Source organism: Camelus ferus, chromosome 13 (assembly GCF_009834535.1).
Source record: "Camelus ferus isolate YT-003-E chromosome 13, BCGSAC_Cfer_1.0, whole genome shotgun sequence".
Lineage (NCBI taxonomy): Eukaryota > Metazoa > Chordata > Mammalia > Artiodactyla > Camelidae > Camelus > Camelus ferus.
The window spans coordinates 42,925,423-42,945,273 of NC_045708.1; the positions used below are offsets into that span (position 1 = coordinate 42,925,423).

The following is a 19,851-nucleotide window of genomic DNA, read 5'->3' on the forward strand; positions in this document are numbered from 1 at the left end:
GCAATGGGAAACACTCAATTTCACCCTTCAGAGCCTGCTAGGAGGCTGCTTTCTTTAGGAAGCCTCCCCTGGTCCCTTTAGAGTTCAGCATTCTGTGCTCTTTCTTTGTACTCACCTCTACTGTTTTCATTTTATTCATCTCATGGTGTGGTGGAACTTGTTTACTTGGCAGTCTTCCCCACTAAACCATGAGCTCTCAAGGCCGGGAACTGGAAGTCCCCGGGGCTTACCAGGGGGCCTTGTACAGAGCATGTGTTCAGGTGAACAGAAGGACAGGTAAATAAGTAATCGAATGACTTAGCATCAGAAGAGCCTAGATGGTAGTTCACCAGCTGTACAACTTGGGCACAGCAGAACTTCCTTGGGTCTGACTGTCTTTTCAGGCAAATGGACACAAAATAATGCTTTTCTATTAGGTCAAAAGATGTAATGGATGTGGAAATGCTGTGAAACAGTAAAATTGTATAACACAAATTAATGTTTCAGCAACATGCAATGAGCAAACATTGTAAAACTGATAGTTCTAGGCAAGCTGGTGGAGAAAGAAGTGAGTCTCAAAATGGCCTCCTGAAGGTGTGTTGATGTCCTCCTTTATTTTGATGAAAATGTGAGAGTGAGAATGGTTATCACTGATTCATCTAGCAGGAAACATTTAGTCTTCCAGTCTTGTACTTGAAGGCATTTGCAATGTTGACACCAAGGTCGACGCCATCCCAAGATGGGACGTTCACCCAGCACCAGTACACCCTGTGCAGTCGCACAACTTTGTTTGCTGTAACGCTATACTGCTGCCATCTTAAAGTCTTTGTAATTTTGAACAAGGAGGCCCACATTTTCATTTTGCGCTGGTTCCCACAAAAGTAGCAAATTCTGTACATACTTGGCTGGAGGCAGCTACCTCCCTCTTTGGACTAGGCTGATAGCGATGATGCTTTTTTATTTATTGAGCAGAATTCTCCCTCCCTGGTGCCCATTTATTCTAATTTGATCCTTGAAGCCTAAACTGGGAGAAAAAGTCCTCTTTCAGCCAACAATCCTAGTGATTTTAAGACAGCTATGGTTCTCCTAACCCACATCCTCTCTTCCCTTCCCCCTCCCATTGATCTGTGATAGCATTGTTATTATACAATCTATTTGAATGTAAACAGGACTTATTTCTCATGTTTATTATATTCCATTTGTATGCCTATGTTTTCTGTACTGGTATTATACTATTTTATTAATTATAGTCTTTTAATATGTTTTAAAATGTATCTAGAGTAGTTCTTCACTATTATTATTGTCCAAATCATCTTTGTGTTTCTCCTTGCTTTATTCATCAAGAGGAACTTTAGAATTATTGCACTCCTGGGATAAACCCTACTTAGCACAGTGGATTTTTTTTTTTTAATGCACTATTGAATTCAGCCCACTACCACCTTATTTAGAAATTTCACAGATATATTAATATGCGAGGTTGAACTGTAATTACTCATTTTGATATTATCTTTCACATTTTAGTATAAGGATTTATGACAGCTTTATAAAATAAGAGATAACTTTTCATATTTTCCTATGTTCTGGGAACTTCAGATAGCATGACAATCTCTTAAAGTCTAAAAGAATTTGCCACGTAAAGCTTGGAGGCTCTGAGGACAGACTGTGAGGCTGAGGGAGAGGGCGAGCCTGAAGATAGTTTTCTTGACATGTTCCTTGGTTATTGAGATATACACACACACACGCATATATATGCAGCATATATATGGATTTCTTTACAAGTCAAGTCACTATATACACTATATACTCTATTTCTGCTTTCAAATTAATTAATTCTAGTCTTTATAGTTTTTTTCTGTTTCCCATCACTCTTTCTCTAGTGCGGAGAGTTCATTAAGAAAATCTTTTGGTCAAAATGTTTATTCATTCCATATTCTTATTTAAAAACATTAAATGATCTAAGTAGAGCTTTAGTGATTATATAAAATCTTCAACTCCTTTGGGTTATTTTTCAGAATTGCTGTTTTTTAGTTTTAGTGAGCTTGTTACTGTTATGTTCTCATTGGGGATTGTTAATTTTATCAATAAGAAATGGTTTTTGTTTCCTTTCACCATTTCGAAGTTGCTCTGTCTAATCTTTAACTTTTACTAGTTTCTCTTCATGTTTATGCAACTTAACACTGTTGCATACTTATTATTTTAAACTTTCTGTGACAGTTTGTGTACCAGTCTGATGTATTTAAAAAATCTACTGGTTTTTGTTTTAAAATCTAACTGGAGAGTTTTTATCTTTACAAGCTTATTTCTGTTTATTCATGTATGTTTTACAGCTCCCTCACCATCCTGGTTAATAGTAGGTTTATAAGAGCTTCATGTCTTTTTAAATTTAAACTTTTGTGGAATCTCATTTTATTACCTCCAAACCTCCATCCACCCCCTTCCATTTTCAAATCTCTGCCTGTTTCCCCCAAGAAACCTGCAAATTGGAGCAGGAACAATTCAATGATATGCTCATAGAAGAGTGGTACTTCTCAGACTTCCACATCTAAGAAACTTAAAAACAAAATAGTATACTGATGGAATACCAAAGGGCCTTACAAATATAATGTACATTTGGATGCAAACAGATAGGAATAAAGTGTGTTCTGGATGATTTCTTTGTTGTAAGAAATGATTGCATTTTGATCCATATGTTTAAGGCACAACAAACATTGAGTAATATCAAATATATGGCACTCTTATAAGAAATGTACGTAGCAGAGACCGACAGTCATCCAAAAGGCGATATACATGAGTTGGCTGGAGCTGCCTGCGCGTCATACTGTCATGGGCTGTTCCAGGTTTGTGAGTCAGGAATTTCTCATGAGACCACCAGGCATTCTAATGTGGGGTGTGCTGTTTCTCCATTTCTTCTGACCAGAACTTCATGCATCACATGCTGTGTTAAAGAATACACAAACACACACACACACACACACATGCACACACACACCATTTCTTATGTATAAGTTAAACTACATTGTAGAAAAAAATTTCCAGGAATTAAAAAAAAATTATTTATTAATTTTTCAGGACAACAGTTACCTTATGCACTACAAGACTTCACAGAACATAACTTGGGAAAACTTGCCTGGAACAACTGGGTTACAATCGTTCCAGTAAAGATTAAACCTCACTGTGCTGATAGACTTGAAGAAGACATCATTCATCCATTCTGTCATTCGTTCATGCAGGAGATGCTCACGAAGCCCTTGCTCTGGGTCAGACATTGTGCTTACTTTCTAGAGCTGTGATGTTGAATAAGACCTACTCCCGGCCCTTGTGAAGATCTTCGTCTCTAGTGAATGGTCGTAAGAAGGTGTGATGGGTAATTGAGGGACTCACAGGGGATTAAGCAAGCTTGGAGAAGGGGTCTCACCTGGGTGGGAAGAGGGCAGGAGAGGACAGTCTTACAGAAAGCCTGAATGACTAGGAAACTGTTTCTATAGACGACAACACCAGAGCCACCACTGAAGCACGGAGAAGGAGATCCTCCAGCTGGGCATGGTCTGTGAGGTCACGCCTCACTGCACATGGACCAGAAGGCATGTGGGCTCAATGTTAGAGTGAGCATCACCCCCATCTCTGACGAACATCAGTGTCCCAGACTAACACTCGTGGAGAGGTTTCAAGAATTCGGGGTGTGGTGGGCCCCAGGGGCCTCAGGCAGATGGTGATATCTGGCATTCATGATTTCTATTCATTAAACTTCAAATCCAGTTGAAAAGGGCTGTCCAGTGGGTGGTATGGTGCTATTCAATGGGAGTATATTTTCTGAGATACTGGGTGGGGCTTGACCCAAGTAAGGTGGAGAATCTCAGCTGCCTGAGATCCTTAATACCAAGGCGAGCTGACTTTTCTAAGCCCTACGGATTGAATACTAGTAGTTCTTAAGCTCATAAAAATAGCCTAATGATTCTGTCCGCACAATTCCAAGCCCTTTAAAAAGAAATTCACTTTGTGAACTTAGACAGTTCAGCTCCCTTGGGCATCAGTTTTATTGTCAATAATTTGAGATTTATGAACAGGATCAGGGATGACAAATATGTGCCTGGGTGTGTTATGATTCTCCACTCACACACCCAGGACAGACGTCCTTAGCTGATCGCTGCGTGCCTTCTGGCTGAATCCAAACATGGCCTCAGACTCCTTCTCAACTCTGCTCTATACAGTCACCGCCAGCTAAAATCTCTCATATTTTCCCTGACTTCTGATGTTACTTTTGGCTTTAACACTTCGATTTAAAAGAAAAGATAGAAAAATAGTCAGTGCATGCAGTTTGTATGTGAACAAAGAAAAGTCAAACCATCATGACATGTTGAAGTCTTGAACGTAAGAAGGATTTAAGTTTCTGTACATTCTGCATGCATAAGGAACAATAGATATTTGTCTATTTGTTTGCTTAAAATTGCATTGTACAACTGTGGGACATTTTAGAACCCCCGGCCCCCAGTGTGTGCCTGGTGTTTCCCGAGAGTGTCACATTCTTGAAATCTACATGTTTCGAGGTTGTGGGGTTGCTTGTCATTTAAAGAAAGGTTGTGGTGATTCTGTTTGCAAACAGACAGCTCCTCTGCGTTTCAGGGAAGCTCCTTGTGATTTTTCTGTGGTGTTTCTGAGGTTTATTTTTTTTTAAATGGCGCATACTGAGTATTAGCTGAATGAAGTTGGTTCCTCACTGAGAACAGAAATCTTTGGGTTCTCACCTTTTGATTTTCGAAAATAATCTAAAAAAGTTTTTAACCCAGAAATATCAACTGTTGGTAATGGTGTTGGAGGCCTGGCAAACTGGCATTTGTGTCTGAGGGCTCAGAACCTCCCTTCTCTCTAGAGACTGAGTTGCTCTCTGTCCTGCACAGTAATCCAAGGCCAGAACATTCCCCGAGTCACGGCAACTCCACTCAGCCAGGAAAACTGGATTGGACCAGCCCCAGTGCAGGAAACACCTGGCCCACCTGAGCCTTCTTGAAATCACACACTAAGTTTTCCTTAAAGAATTATTTCCAGGTTTCCAAAAGAATCCCAAAGGTGAGGGAAATCTGGAAAAAGAAAAAAAAAGAAGAAGAAAGAGTCCTTGTCTTCCATCCTTTGGCACCATACTACCCTTCTGACATCAACACTCTTCTCCTAGAGCCTGACTTACTCCAACTCTCAATGGGTGACACAGCTCTGTCCACAGGAAACCTAAAATCCACTCAGGGAAATTCATCCCTGTTAGGGGAAATTACAGTCATTTGTTTCTTCACTCAACATGTGTCTACTGAAGACCGCCTACGTTCCGGGCATGGAGAAAGGTATAGATGACTGAGTCGCACTCTGCTGTCCAGATCAGCCTAGGAGAGACAAGCAAACAAGCATGTGGGTGCCAGGTCACAGAGGCTTGGAGTCCAATGGGAGCACGGGGGATCGGGGGCAGCCTCAGACAGGGCAAGATTCCTGGGGAGATGCTGACTGTCTGAGGTTGCTGGACTAGCAGGAGCCAGCTGCAGTGAGGACAGAGAAATTAAAATGCAGGTAGAGACTACCAGCCTCCAGACTGGCCTCTAGTCTTAAGAAACTTGCCGTCTTCTAGCGGTAGGGCTAGACTTCATTGTTCAGTTCAGATGGGTCAGAAACTTTTATGGAGCTCCTGTGAGGCACAGTCCTAGGGTGAAACTGGTAGATGATAACACGAAACAGAGTCTGATTAGATGTCCATTCCTGAGGTAACATTATATTCTAAATGGAGGGAAAAGGACCCTGTGGGGTTGGACATTTTTTCACCCCGAAGATGCAGGTCACTCATCCGCTCAGAAGAGCTAGCCAAGGCCGTATGGCTTATGGGGGGACCGTCCCATGATGAAATTCACACCCAGCTCAGATCACCACTTTTAGGGCAGCACTCCTGCATTGAGTTCATCTCTCCCACCTGTAGCCGGTTCTATGGTTCCAGGAGTCGCACTGTATGAAAGGTACTTATTCCAGCGTCTGCTTCTCCAGCAGTGAGTTCCTTGTCCCTCCTGGCACCTAGTGAGAGACCAGGGCAAGTGTAACAAGCAGGGACAAGTCAGTAAGTGCAAAGCGTTTTATGAACACAGGCCAATCCTAATTTGTATACATTACAAAGTTCAGACTTCCTCCTTGATGAAAACAACCACCATAATCATAAAAGCCAATAGCAGCAACAAAAGCATTGCCAACAACAAGGAATGACACAGTAATTCAATTCCTATTGAGCTGGGTGAGCCTTTTGAAGGCACTTTTTGGAGAATTGTGTCAAGTCGGTCCCTGGATTCCTGCATCAAGCACCTGGCATCTGGAGAGGGCCAAACAGCACTGGATGTCAACTGAACCAGGAGTATGGAAATCAGGGGCACAAGGATACAAACTCTGGAGGTGCTTAACAGATTCGATAAGCAGACATTTACTGAGCATTTGCTGTGAGCTACAGGATACTACCTTTTTAAACCTTTAGAGGGTTTAAAAAGCAGCATATGTTTTGGTCTGCAAGGAGCTCATCATTTGTCAAGGGAGCTAGCACTTAACCGGGGGCCTCTGTGGGTATCAGACACTCTGAGGTTGCATTTCTACGTCTGTTTGCTCTTTTAAGGAGCCTAACAACCTATGTAAGAGAAGGTGGTGATGGAAGGTGAGCTCCCAGGGTATATGCAGGGCCAAAGACCTTTACTTTTGGGGGGGGGGGTAGGTAACTAGATTTATTTATTTATTTATTTAATGGAGGCACTGGGGATTGAACCCAGGCCCTCATGCATGCTAAGCATGTGCTCTACCTCTGAGGCATACCCTTCACCCCAGGACCTTTATTTTTGACTTTTGCTTTTTCCCCAAGGTGCTGAGGAAGGGTCCCGATGCACCAGCAGTAGGAGCTGGGCGTGACTGCAGACGGAGCCTGAGAGAGGCGAAGGGCCGACAGAGCCTTGGGCTTCTACAGACATCATCTCACTTCATGCTCCCGGAATTCCCATCGCAGAGGTGAAGGCACGGAACCTCCCTGAGACTGGGAGACTCACCCAGAGTCACTTTACTTCAAAAACGATACAATGCTCATCAAAGGTTAGTCTTTGTTCAGTCCTCCGTCTCCCATCCTGATAGAGATACGGCTCCCACTCCTCTCTCTGGGGAGAGCCAGGCCCTTGGTCTCTACGGCCCCACCTGTTCAGGCTGCAGCAGTGACCACACTGGGCGCTCAGCATCTCTGGGGTTCTGCTCAACCCTCAGCTGCACGGCTTTGAAAAAGTCACTCAACATTGTGGCTTGGAGAGGCTTCCTTATAAAACAGGAGTGATGAAGCCTGGATTCAGATCTTGGCTCTGTCTCCTGCTACCTTTGTTTCCTTGGATTTCAATTTCCTTGTCGGTGAAATTTGATGAAATCATATCGGGTGGGTGGTTTGAGCAAAGGTGTATGACAGTACTCTGCCCACATCCTGGGACGTAGTTGGCACTCCTTAACTGTGCACATCTCCCCTGTTTCAGGCTACCTGGCTCTCAGAGAACTCAGCAGAACTTACAGGAAACATTTGAACTAAGGGTGTCTCTGTTTTCCCCTCCCTCTCATTCTGTCCCTCCCCTAACCTCTCCACTCCGAATGTCTTTGTTTCTTATCTCCACTGTAGGCACTGGCGTTGGTGGGGCAGGGGAGCGAGCAAGGCCATAAAGAGAAGTCTTGAGGCCCCTGGGAGGCCGGGGGTGGGGGTAGGGAAGGGGGGGTGGGTGGGGGAAGGTCTCATTCTATTTGTACAGGTGCATTGTAAGGCTGCCTGTGGTGTGAACATTTTCCACTTCATTACTCCTGGCCCAGGCCCAGCCCTGTCTGCTCCCCTGGCCCCTGTCTTGGTTCAATTTCAGCGGTTCCTGGTCTTTGGAAGGCAGCAGCCACAGAAAGGAAAACAAATGAGGTCGCCATAAACATTTCTACACGTTACCTGAGCAGGGCAGCTGGGGGCCTGTGTTGGAGCAGGAGGGGGGCCGGCTTGGCTGGGGCCACGAGTACCCCCCATCAAAGCACCTCAGTCCCCAAGGGCTTCTGTCTGTGGAGCCCAGTCTTTCTAAATGGAGTTGGCTGTGGTTTAATGTGAGAGTTATGGGCCATACAGATACCCAAAGGCCCGGGACGCAGTCGGTGCAGTTGCTAAGAGATGATTGAAGTACAGCCGACATTTCCTGAGCTCTTGCTATGTGCGAGATGCTGTCCTAAGCACTTTAGATGAATTTTAGGGTGAGGTATACCCTGCTATTACTTTAATTTTGCAGACGAGGAGACTGAGGCATGTAGTATAATTCTTAAGTAGCAGAGACAGATTTTGTCCCCGGCAGTCTGACCTCAGAATCTGCATGTTCACGTGCTGTGCTGTGACACCTCCTGCCACATCCCAGTCTACGTCTGTACACATTGTGACGATGAGACACCTTGAAGTACCTCATCAATTACACAGTTAGGGAATGATATAACTTGAACCCTTGGACTTCCAGGATTGAGTTGGACCATAGCCAATATAAAACCCGATGACCCTTAGCTGCTGAGATTCTCCGCAGACATTATCCATGCTCTGCTTACAAACCTCCACTGATGGGAAGCTCACTACTGCATGAAGCCTCCCATTCCATTCCGTGACTGTTTAACTCAATGGTAGTGCTGATGACTGTGTTGGTTATCTATAAAAGAGATCATTCATGTGACCGTGCCTAATGGAGTGCCTAGAACACTCTGGACACTCAATAAATCTTTATTCCTTTCCTCCTTTCTCCTTCGTCTTTCACAAGCACAAAAGAAAAGAAATCTCTTGCTAACTGTATATTTATAAAATAATACAAAGCACATGCTTCTTGTGAAAGGTGAGAGGTTTAGTAATGCAGGAAGATCCAATTCTCATCTGTTTCCTTTTTATTTCTTCTTCTCCTTCCTTTCCCAATTAGATTGTGAATATGTACGTGCCACAAATTTCTAGTCATAGGGCTGCAGAGAGGAAAAGCGTACAGTCCCTGCCTTCGCGGTGTTCCATCTTCCGTGACCACATAAATACCCCGCAGTTAGAGCTGCGTACAAATGCTTGGGGAAGCCAGCAGGAAGAGCAGTGGCTAACCCACTGTGTTCAAGGCAGGGTCTCCAAGACCCCTGGGGCAATATTTTTTTCACCTCCTGGTAAGCCTATTCTATGCAATTGAAAAAAATTTGCATTTGAAAGCAGTTTAACAGTATCCCCAAAGGGGATAATGAGGGGTGTGTGTGTGTCATTAAAGTAGAAGACATACCGGGGATTAAAGCTGGTCCATCCCTCTCATCTACTCGAGGGCACTCTAGAACAATGTTGGCACCTAGTAGCTGCTCAAGAAATATTTTTGGAAAGAAGTTGGGAAATGAACATTCGAATCCCAGCTCTGCCTAATTCCCTCTGCGACCTGGGCACATCACTTCCCTTCCTGCTTTGGCACCTCCAATCTGGAGTGAAGACATCTTGCCCTTCCAAGTTCAGCAGATAGGAAAATTCAATGAGAGCTGGATGGTGAACGCATGTTGTAATGAAGACACGAGGCATAAAAATTAACGAAAGAGCAGTCCCCCACGCCACCCGCCAGTTATGTCCAGTCTGGTAAGGTATCTTGGATACGAGAAGCACGTTACGAAAGTACATGGGGTCTTGTTCATCTTTCAGGGCTTTGTTTGGAGTAGCCAGGATGAAGAAGGAAGGGAAATGAACTTTTATAGGATGACTGGTCCCCACTGGGAGCCAGGTAGTGGGCACGTGGTACGAGCCAACCTACTATTTAAGTAAAGCTCTGCCTGGTAGGCTATGTGAGCTCCCTGAGGCCATCATGTGTTTTTTCTTTAATTAAAAAAAATTTTTTTTATTGAAGTATAGTCAGTTTACAATGTTGTGTCAATTTCTGGTGTACAGCATGCTTCTGTCACACATAGACATATAATTTGTTTTCTTTCTTTTTTTTCATCATAGGTTACTATGCCATGTATTTTTAACGTTGTAATTCCAGCATCTAGTTCAGGAGAGGCATCGAAGATTTAGTGGATTGGGATTTTTTTTTCTTTTTTGCTAAGGAAAGGGCTTGGCGACTATAAGTGACTTGCCCAAGGGCACACAGGTGAGTGGTATGGCTGTCCTGCTCCAGAACCAGAGTCAGTACACCCTGCTCAAAGCTCTGCAGACAACACCAGGCGGCTTGATTTGCTGTAAGCCTCTTAAAACCCATCCTGAGCAATTGGTACAGCCTTCGCACACCCCAGTATTGTTAGAGCAGGCAGGAAGCTGGGTGCCGCCCGCACAATAGCTTCTCTTTCATGCCCTCTGAAAGGAGCCCAGAACACTCCAGTCAGACAGCGAGGGAAGGGTGCAGGAGGAAGCCTTCTCTCAGTCAGGCCAGGCCTTGCAGCGCCTCCCCTGTTTCGATGCGCAGTTTCAAGGTTTCACTTTGGCCAACGCGGTTGCTGTGGGGACGCAGCAACAAATATTGGGAGGCTGGTAACCCCTCCCCCAGCCCTCCCCCCAATCAAGCCTAGTAAAGAATGTTTGGGGCGAAGCCCCAGCCCATCAGGCTGCTGTATGCAGCTCAATGCAGCCTTTGTGACCGGCCTCCTGGCCTGCCACCAGGCTCCAAAGAGATGATTGGACTCAGATCTTTCTCAATTGTGTTTGTGTTTCAGTTGTCCACAAGGAGGGGGCGGGGGGACGCTCTACATAACTCTAAGGAAATCATACAGCCTGTGGCTGATTGTCAAGACAAAAATGATGCCAAGTCTTGCTTTGCAAATGGCATTCAGGAGAGCCTCGCAGGAACAAGGCAAGTCAGCTCTCCCTGAGAGTGGGACGTGGGACGTGCGGGGAGCTCCCTGCTCTCCCCGGGTCCTCACCCTGCACAGCCAGAGACGCCTGTGCAGTCGCTCCCAGCTCGCAGATGAGGAAGTCCATGCTCACAGACGGACCACGAGCTGCCTCAGGTCATCACGCTAGGTAGTGAGGCTGCTGAGGCTGACATGTCCCATCATTGTGAAGTTTATTAGTATTTCGGTAAAATGTCCTAGATTTCTGTTGCCATGGCGGGCGACTTTTCAGAGCCTCTCACCTTGTGCAGAGCCGAGTCAGTCTTGAAAGAAAACGAATACAGTGAACCAGAGAAATTAAGCCTCAGCTGGGAGTTAATTTTCTTGATTCACGGGAACTTGGTATGCTTTCTTATCACTGCAGGCCAGGCGTTTGCGTGATCTTTCCAGAATGTGCCAGCCCGCGGATTACCATCTGGCTCCAGTTCTGTTTTGGGGGCAAGGAGGTGGGGAAGGAAACTTGACTTAACAGCAGGTGTTACTTTGAGGGCTAGAAAGCTACCATTGTCTCCTCTGCAATAAATGGCCTGGTTTTCACCTGCCAGCAAGGCGCAAATTCAGCCCCCATTAAAGTACCAAGTCATTACTTCATTAATTTAGTAAGTCTTTATTAAATGCCTACTGAGGGTCAGGCACTGGGCTGGGTACGGGGGACAGAGAAATGAATAATGTTTGTTTAACAAGGATTGATTGAATGTCTGCTCTGTGCTAGGTGCGGTGTTAGGCCCTGGGGACCCTACTCTTTTTGTCTCCTCAGGGAGCTGTTCGTGGATAAGGCGAGTAAACAGCCACTGGACGCGGGAAAGATGACTTGTTCACCTGTCAGTACAGGATGCGAGGGGAAGGACCAGAAAGGGCAGGTAAGTGAGCCTCTGTCTGTACTGCCCACCTCAGGAGCCTGCAGCCCCTTGAAATATGCCTGGTCTGAATTGAAATGATGTGTAAATATAAAACACACACTGGATTTTTAAAGCCTTCGTGTGAAAACAGAATGTAAAATATCTCATGAGTAACTTAAATTGATTACATGTTACCACGATAATACTGTGGAATTATTGGGTTCCATAAAATCCACTATTAAAATTAATTTCTCATGTTTCTCATGATGTTGTTTGAGCCGCCTGGCCACCCTCTGAAGTAAATGTTATTTTATTCTCATCTCCATGTAACTGATTCGGGCTTACAGCGGTCAAATGATTTGCCCAAGGTCATACAGCTTAGGGAGAGTAATTGACTTGCCCAGGAACGCACAACTGGACCCTCCCTCAGAGAAGGACTGTTGATCATTGGGTTTAGAAGTTGGTCTTTGATGAACAGGTGATTGTCCTCCCTCGGTGTGTATTAGCCTCCTCTGTAGAGGGCCCAAGGGTGTTTCTGAAGGATGACACATTTCCAATCATTAAGCAGCTTTAGCGAGAAGGGCAGAGACATTGTGAAAGAAAAACACTCAGACCTGTTTCAGGGGACAGCTGGTGGTCCCCACAGAGCTGCTCTCCCCTTTTCTCCTCAACAACAGAGCCCCTGGGTTTTAGCTGGGCGTGTGGCTGCTGGAAATCAAGGCGGTATTATCTGGCCTTCATTACAGCTGAGTGTTGCTGTGGAACTAAGTTCGGGTCCATGGGTTGTAAGCGGCGGAAGTGGTGTGTGAGACTTCTGGGGAGTGCTCTTAACTGCAGGACACATGCCCTCTATCCTGCTTGCCCTCTGTCTGGTTGGAAGGAGCAGCCACGCTGGGCCAGAGGATGGAAACCATGCGTGAAGGATGGCAGAGCAACAAGACGGAAGGAGCCTGGGTCTTAGCACCGTGGAGAGCTATCATCTCCCTCTAGGCTTCTTTTCTGAGTGAAAGAATTAAACCTCATGATTACTGTGAGTTTTCTGTCAAAAGCAGCTGCCCATAATCCTAACATCCCTGGAGTCAGAGAAGCCCAAGTCTAAATTCTTCTCGGGATGTGGGATTTTCAAAGATTTGTGTGGGTCTATATTTCAAACACACTAATTTCGTTTTTTATAAAGAAATACATTCAAATGATTAAAAAATAATTCAAACACAAATTTTAGATGATGAAAAATTATTAGCCTCTCTTTGCCTCTGTTTCTTGCTCTGTAAAATGGGACTAACAATACTTAAATGAATGTGTGTGTGTGTTGGAATAGCCATTAGCACAGGGCTACAAACAGTAAGTGCTCAATAACTCTTGCTTTCTGTCCTACATCCCAGTATGTGTCAGACACTACACCACCCAGAGAGCTAAAGGTGCACAAGAAAGAGTCCCTTGTCTTCTGGAAGATCACAGTAGAATTGAGTAGATAAGCTCTGTAGGAAAACACAACATCCAACACGATGAGTGCCCCAAAGAGGTGCAAAGAATTTGTTGGATAAGAACCAAAGTCACGGAGTGACTTTGGAGTCAAGCAGACTGATGTTGGAACTCTCACGAGGTGTGTGAGTGTGGACAGTTTAGCTCTCCTTTCTGAGTCTCAGTTTCCACGTCTATGAGAGAGGAATAATAGTATTCATGACCATGTAAGATTGTTGGAAGTATCAAATTAAAGGAAGCATGTTAAAGTACTCATCACTAAGCCTTGACAAAATAAATGATCAATAAACATAATTAGGATTATCATTTGGGGTTGAGGAGATCAGGGAACGCTTCCTAAAGGAAGTGGCTTTTAAGCTCAGATCGAAGAATGAGTAAAACAATGGGGAAGACTTCAATGTGAAAGAAAGTGTATTATCCAGGGCGAGGAGAGCAAAGGGTAAAAGGCAGCTCCAAGGAATAGCGACACATATATTGGGCTAAAGTGAAGAAACCCAGGGAGGACAGACAGGAAGAAGACTGGGAAGGTAGGCTGAAGTGTAGTCAGTAGGGCCTTGCATGCTTGGCCAGGGATTTTGACTTTATTCTCTATGTACTAGGGAGCTTTTAAAGATTTTTTTAAAACATAAGCAGGACATAGTTTTCATGTGTGACAATGCATGTTACTTATTTTCTTAGAGGAAGGTCAATAAAGCAGGACTGGGATCCCAGTCAAGACAAGAGATGATGAGGGCAGAAGTCAAGGTGTTGGCACTGGGAATGGAGAGGCACAATGACAGGTTAGGTGTCGCCCTTCAGATACTCTTGTGAGAGAGGGGAGTGGACCGTGTGACGTCTCTGTATCCACCCCATCGTCACCCACCAGGAAGGATTCCCCAAGTGATATGTTTGGCTAGCCTGAGGGACCCCTGGGCACACCGGTCCAACAGGATAGCTCTGCTTTCTCTTCAAATCCCAGGTTCACCTCCACCCATGACTCAGTGTAAGAGGCTGATGGATTGACCTCAATGACCCATGGAGAAAGGTGAGTCATGTCCAGCAGAGCAGTGTCATCCAACCTGAGCCAGTGGCCTCTGTTGTGGAATCTAGAAGAAAGGTCATCAGAACAGGTCTGAAGTTGCCTGGTTCAGTCACTAATTGCCAGGCAACTGGTTGAACTCTGTACACTGTTTTTTCTGCATCTATAAAATGAATGTACCCCTCTGAGATTGGAGAAATAAAATGAGATAATAAATGCTTGCATCAATTCATTCAACCAATGTTGACCAGCACCTGCTGTGTGTCAATGTGCTGGGGAGAGAGGAATGAGTAAGACAGAGGCCCTCCCTCAAGAGGATTGACTTCTCATGGGGACATAGATAAGTAAATTAGGAGTATTAGCACAGAACTAAAGTTATAGTTTGACATTTACTAACTCACTTAAGTCATCTCATGTGAGGTCTAAACAAATTGCACCCATTTGACAGATAAGGAAACTGAGGGCCAAGCAGGAAAAGGGATTTGCCCTTCCTGGTATTCCTACATCACATTGGACATAATTCTATCACAGTTCTTAGCCTTCTCTTTTAGGGTTGGAAGTTCAAATGTTTATTGCCCCCCCACCCCCCGACCCCCGCCGAAACTTTAAACTCTCTACGTGAATCTGTTGACCACTAGCATCCAGCCCAAGCTTGGCACATAGTGGTAGAGGGCTGGCGGGCAGAGGGAGTGGTCAGGGGGACACAGCTAAAACTGATGGGGCGTTGGCCAAGTGCGGGCTTGGCTTCTTACCTTACCTTTGTTATTGGTTGATCTACTACAAAACCTTGGCGCTGTGGGTATTCACATATCCGTGCTATACGAAATGTGCCAGAGGCTGAGATGGGTTATGGGATTTGCCCAAGGTCACATTGAGAATAACCAGAGAAACTTCAACCTCAGAGATGGCCCAGGAGATCGTGTGTTGGGGCGCAGTGAAGTGGCTGGCATGTCTGGCTGTCCAAATCCAGAACCACAGCAGAGTTTCTGTAAAGCATTTGGCTGGTCCCCAGAGGCGCTTTTATCCTGCTAGAGCTGGATCCTGCTCTCAGGCTTTTATTAGCATCTGTGTTCGTTTCACAGCACCCCCACAGAGTCTCGGTGAATATTTGCTGAATAAATTCTTGAATGGGAGAGCAAAGGCATGCAGAAATCATCCCAAATGCTGAACTCTCCCTTTGTGCCAATGCCCAGGGGTACAACATTTATTTCTGCTTTCTCTTTTCATCCTCTGAACATCACAATGAAGTAAGTACTATTACGCCCTCAGTTTTATAGAGCGAAATTGAGGCTTAAAAATGTTGGGACTTGGCCTGAGGTCACAAAGGTGAGAAGTGGCTTTGAGTCCAGGCCTGTCAGATTCCAAAGCCTGAACTACCAACCACACTACTTTAAAGTGAATCCATGCACGAATGGATTATGGCTCCCAGACCCTTTTGGAAGCGAGCCTCACATAGGAACATAGCAGAGCTCATCCCCTGGCCAAGGGTGTTTTCCCATCGCTTACTGATGTGACCCTGTATGAAATAGCCCTCTGTTAGCTGCTTCCCCCGCAGACTCAGAAAGCATTGCCCAGTCTCCCACTGGATCCAGCGATTTTGGGGAATTTGAAGGCCTACATTGGAGGGTATGGATTAGCCCCTATCCTGAGAGCTCCCCCAAGGTACCTGCTGAAGGAATCCCTCATGAGTCCCAGCATGATGACAACGAGAGAGACCTTAAGAAATCAGTCCAAGTAGAGGAAAGGGCAATAGACAGGAAGTCAGGACACGAGAGAGTTGTGAGTCAGCAGTGTGTGATGTCTGCCAAGAGAAAAAACGTAGACTTCGGTTGTATCACTAGGAGCATAGGAGGGTCAAAGGGTAAGGTGACACTGCACTTCCTCCTTGGTCAGACCGAAGCTGGAATATAGGGTTAAGATCTGGTTCCACATTCGGAACATGTCGCAAAGGGTGCAGAACTGGAACACAGAAGGGAATGACGTCGTCATCGTGTAAAGGCTGAAGGACTTGCATTTTTTTCCTGAGGAAGAGAAGAGATGAGGAAGTTGGGAGAGCGGGCCTGCCAGCCCCCCACTGCTATGTGCCACGCTTGGAGATGCTTTCTTTCAGAGATTTCCCTATGAAATCATGAGGCAATAGATTTCTTCTGTCTGATCCAAAGAGGGAAATAGGATTCAAGCAAGGAAATAATAGAAAGCTAGATTTGGATTCATGCTGAATGGCCTTTCTATCAGTTAAAAACATAGCCAAAGAAGGAAATAATTTTGAAGGAAAAAAAAAAGCAGTGAACTTTCTGTCTTTCCTTTGTGTGACCCTGCACACACTACCTAACTTTCCTGAGCCTCAGTCTCCCGTCTGGGAGATGCAGGTGGCGTGTGCGAGGGTCCACAGCATGCAGCCTATGGGAGCAGTGCCGTGCGGCAGTCTCACATGGCCCTGGACTGCTAGGACTTAAACCGCAGCTTAGGGTGGCCTTGTTGACTTCCTTTAACCTCTCACTGCCTCAGTGTCCTCATCTGCAAAATGGGGTTAATATGTGTAAGACACTCAGGACTGTACCTGTGGATGAACTTAGGCATCCTCATCCTCACCGTCACGCTATATGAAAGTGACTGTCACAGTATCAAGGACATAATAAGTGTTCAAAGAATGCTTCCTCTCTCTCTACCCCTCCCCTCCCCTCCCTCCAGGGAACTCTTTCTGGGTGTCTCTGGGATACCAGATTCTTCTTATCTCTAGACTTCCAGAGAATGTTTCCAAAAAGTACAGCATCTACTTACATAGATTCAAAGGCAGCTGCTGGCCTCCATCTAAATACCACTGTAGCGAAGAAGCAGAGGAAGAAGAAAAGCCAACCCCCCTTTTAGCAGTGTCCCGTTCTTAGCAGTGTGTTTTACGGATGGCAGTGTCTTCTGCCACCATTACTTCCTCCCCTTACCAGTATGTGACCTGGCAGGCAGAGAGAACACTGATGAGGACACTGAGGTCCAGAGAGGTTCTCTGACTTACTCAGGACCACTAAAACCTGAGTAGGGGAGCCGGGACATGAATCCAAAGCTTTCTGACTCAAAACCACAGCATTCACATCAAGCATACACAGCTCCTGGCCCCTGGACCTACGCATATTTCCGGCCTGGGATTTTGCATCAGGAAACATGATACAGTCACTCAGCCAAGGCCCCAAATCTTGAAACCAAATCCCCGCAGTAATGGAGAGGACCAAGGAGGAGGGATGAGCCTGGAACCTGGGCTGTCTCTGCCCAGAGTCTGAGCCGTTAAAGCTGGAGCCCTCACGTGGGCCAGCCCTCTGCTTTCAGGCGGCCAAGGTGGGCGAGACCCAGAACCAAGCAACCAACGTCAAGAGCCCAGTGTCCCCGCCAGCGCAGTCCAACAGAGCTTTCTGTGATAACCCTCTGCCTGCGCTGTCCAACAAAGGAGCCACCAGCAACGCGGGGCTCCTGAGCACTTGCGACTGAGCTGACATTATCCCTGTTTTTTAGGTCATCAGGGAGTTTGTTGGCAAGTAGCATCACTGGAACTCGAACCATCTCGTCTTCCCCAGAGCCAAGCCCTTGCTTTGCCACCACACTAGCCTCCTGTCCCACTCCCCAGGGAGGGTCTGTGGCACCCTTCTGAACCCAGACAAGTGACTGGGTCATGGCTGCCAGCGCAGAGGGGCCTCCCTTCCTGCCCAGCTCCACCTGGACCCAACTCCAGAAGCCACCTGTGTTGTTCTACTGATAACAGTGTTTGCCCTTCCAAAGCCAGGGCTATAAACGGCGGCTTTCAAAGTCACTGCGGCAGAAATGTCAACATGAGGGGAGGCCAGTCATGCTTTCTGAAGTGGAATGTCACCTCTGGGCTGCCTCAAAGGCTGCCAGAAAGATCTTCAAAGTCCAGGAGCTGGGAGTCTAGACTGGCTTCTACCGTAAATCTGCTGGGCTGCTTTGGGCATGTTGCCTACTCTCTCTGGGCCTTGTTTGTCATCAGTGTAAGGTGAGGGTTGGACTTGAAGACTTTAATGGGCACTTCTGTCCCTAAAATGTTTAATGTCCCCTGCTCTGGATCCTGGGAGGGGGGAGTTGGGGGGGGCAACACCCGAATTCCCTGCAGAATGACTGTGAAATTCTTCATGTAACAACCTTCAGAGCAAAACCACCCCCTAAACCTGGATCTGGCTTTTTTTCAAAACCTCCAACAATGTTGCCATTGAAGCAGGAAAGCTACTCATTAATATCTTGTAAAAAGTGATTTTGTGATTTTCTTAATGTATGAAAGAAAGAAAAAAGCCCCCTGCTCCCGACGCTGGGCCCAGAGCCCCCAGAACAGAAACCACGGTCAGACCGCTAGGATGCTCCATCTCTCAGGTGTTTGGACGAATCGCCCACACTTGAGAACACAAGGCGATTTTCTTAACTTTTAAAATGTTTTCTCCTCCCCCCCGACCCTTTTCTGGGGTTTTCACCCTTGCTTGTAACTTAAACCACGAATAAAGCTTTAAGCCTCTGGCTGTGAGGAGCGGAGCAGTGGCTGCCAAGAACAGCGTGGTTCACGTGGGCTCTTTTCTGCGGCTCTGGAAAGCAGCTCTGCAGAGCAGAACATTTATTTTCTTTCTTCTCTAAAGGCAGAAGATAGAGCCTTTCGTATGGGATGGGGAAGGGGCAGATGGATATGTTGATTCGTGGCGGTTGCCGAGAGACTGGATGTTTTAGGAGAGTCAGAACCAAGCCATGGTAGCCCCCCACAATTCATGTGTTCCTTCCAGGTGAAACCCCTGAGATGGGCTTCCATTTAATTCCTTTACTCTAGAACCGGGGACATACAGGTATTTGCTACATGTTTGTGGCAGAGTGAATGCACCTCTATGTTTTCTGTTTACTCTCAACTCTGGGATAAGTGTTCACATCCGCATTTTGTAGCTGAGGAAACCAAGACTTCAAGAGGCGAGCCAGTCCCATTCAGGGTCATTTCCAAGGTGACCGGGTAGGCCTGGTGCGTGAACCTGGGCTGGCACCAGATCGGACTCCTAAACCCAAGCTTCTTCTGTGTCTGCCTCTCGGATACACAAGCCAAAGATGCCCTGTGTTCTGAGCTCACAGGTGCAGCCCAGGCATGATGGACAAGGCTTGTGGAACTTGACTTCTCTTCTCCAAGCCCTCTCTCCCATGACTTCCAAAATTATCCCTGTGAGGATGACATTTACAGCAGAAAAGCCAGCTCAGTGCTCTTACCTGCTGCCCGCTGGACATCACTGCCTGGATTTACACTCAGTTCGCTGGACAGAGCGTGGCCCATAGTTGGTGCTTATTGTTAGTTAAATAAATAAGTCAATGATCGTCCACAGATACTACCCAAATCTGAACTCATTTTATCCACCATTGAGTCCCCAGTACCTAGAAAAAGCTTGACAATTAATTGTTTGGTGAATGAATGGGTTTTCCCTTCTTCCACCCCTTCCCCACCAGTGGCTTATCTTCTGGATTGCCCACTTCTGCTAAAGACACCGCCATCCCCGTCCAATCTCTCAAGCCAAAAGCCCGGGACTTCCCCATGGATACCCCTTCTTTTACATGAAGCATCAGACGGGCTACCATGCTCTTTTAATTCTGCCCCTGATTTGTCTTCCATGCTTATCCCTTCCTCTCCAAATCTGAACTTATGAC

General features: G+C 46.0%; 1 long non-coding RNA gene across 3 annotated transcripts in view; it reads left to right on the forward strand.

Annotated features, from left to right (window-relative positions):
* LOC116668026 overlaps positions 1–19,445 on the forward strand; it is a 71,239-nt gene extending 51,794 nt beyond the window's left edge. The window contains exons 2-5 of one of the 3 annotated variants that reach the window (XR_004325072.1): positions 6,845–7,068; positions 9,968–11,708; positions 14,128–14,193; positions 17,689–19,445. This is a non-coding gene — a long non-coding RNA (uncharacterized LOC116668026). Of the gene's footprint in view, positions 1–6,844; positions 7,069–9,967; positions 11,709–12,433; positions 14,404–17,688 lie in introns of those variants that run through there. The other 2 variants (XR_004325071.1, XR_004325070.1) reach the window with 2 other exon arrangements.
* Positions 19,446–19,851: the final 406 nt, after the last annotated feature.